Raw genomic sequence first — 1,790 nt, forward strand, 5'->3', positions numbered from 1 at the left:
TGAACACAACAAGATTTGGGGGTTCAAGAACTAGGGATTGGAACAATCTCACCAAAGATGGTGGAACCGAAGCTTGAAGGAGACAAGATAGTGGATCTAGACCATCACAACCTTGGGGAGGAGCTCCCTTGCTTCTTCCTTCAATCTTCCTCTTCTTCCCTTGCTCTCTTGGTTTTCTCTCTTCTTCTCTCTTGGAGGATGAACTGATTTTTGTCACTCTTGGTGGTGGCTGCTGGATGGAGGGTAAAGCATCCCCATCCACTCATGTGCAAATTCCAAAATGACCCTAGGTCATAACCCTAATGGGTAGTGGGCTCATGCACCTCTTTGGGCTGCCTAAAAGGCCTCAAATTGTCATCTCCTCACAGCCCACATGAGGAGGATATCCCAACACCTCATACCAAAGAAACACCATCATCAAGCTTCTTGGCATGTGGCTTTGTGATATTCATGTGCGCGACGTAACCGAAGACCCGCAGGAAGTGGACGTGCGGCTTCTCCTCATCCATGTTAGCCTGTCGAACATTTTCTTCGGTGAGCGGCTCAAGAGAAAAATGGCCGTAGTGACCGCCTCTCCCCAGAAACACGACAGCATTGACATGGATTTAAGCATACTCTGGACCAAGGAGATGATCATCTAGTTCTGCCACCCCAATGTCGTTTTGCTGTGGCGAGTACAACACATAGAGTTTCCGCTTGGCACCCGTTTCCACACAATAGGCCACAAAGTCATTGTAGTCGAACTCGTCGCCTAGGTCGGTGCGCAGGGCGCGGAGCTTCTTCTTCTTCTTCTACTCAACTTCGATGCCAACCTTGAATCTACGGATGGCCGTCGCGGCTTCATCTTTTGCCTCGAGCATCAGCAGCCACATGAAGAGGTTGCGATCATCGACGAGGTGGAGAAACATCTTTTTTCCACTGGGTATCGGTGGCGTGACCATGCCGCAAAAATCAGCATGTACCAGGTCCAGCACATTTGGATCACGCCACTTCGCCTCCTTGGGAAATGGTGTATGGCGCTGCTTACCGGCGAGGCATGCGTCACACAATTGATCCACCTAAGAAATGTGCAGCAGGCTGCGAACTATATCGTGGAACGCGAGCTTGCGCAAAGCATGAAAGTTTAGATGCCCTAAGCGGGCATGCCACCTCTCGGATTCCTCTGCGCGGTGCGGGGCGTAGCAGATGGGCTGCACAGATCTATGTGGAGTGTGTAGAGGCAGTTAATTAGCACTGCGGTGTACCTAAGCCAGCACCTTACGACGAGGATCATGGATTATGGGAACTCCATCGCAGATCCCGATCTTGCAGCCGTGTTTAATTACCTTGTGGTTTCCTATCCGGTTAAAAGTTTCTAGACCTCCATTTATAGGGTGAGTTGTCTGTGCTTTGCATTGCAAGCGATTAGGAACATGAGAAGACAAGTAACAATACTTGGAGGTATAGTAAAGCAACTCTTAGCACAAGATTTGTTGCTCACTTGTCATCTTTGATCATCAAATTCCATAAAAATATATTGCAGTTGTTGTCTTAACAACTAAAATGCATGACTGAATCTTGTCGTTTTGGATTAACAATTGGATTGCTGCAGATATTGTGTTAGTGGACAAGCTTATTGTCCACGACTTGGGAACATGCGTCTGGACTGTACGAATTAAGATTCAAAGCACAAATATCGGTTCTTCTAGTTTGACGGACATTTGTTAGCCACTAGGACGAGAACTCCATCTCAATTACGGCCTTTCTGATTTGATGCACTTGGAAAACTTGTGGAGCTTCATTAGGGGTAA

The sequence above is a fragment of the Triticum dicoccoides genome, chromosome 6A (assembly GCF_002162155.2).
Source record: "Triticum dicoccoides isolate Atlit2015 ecotype Zavitan chromosome 6A, WEW_v2.0, whole genome shotgun sequence".
In the NCBI taxonomy this organism is placed as follows: domain Eukaryota; kingdom Viridiplantae; phylum Streptophyta; class Magnoliopsida; order Poales; family Poaceae; genus Triticum; species Triticum dicoccoides.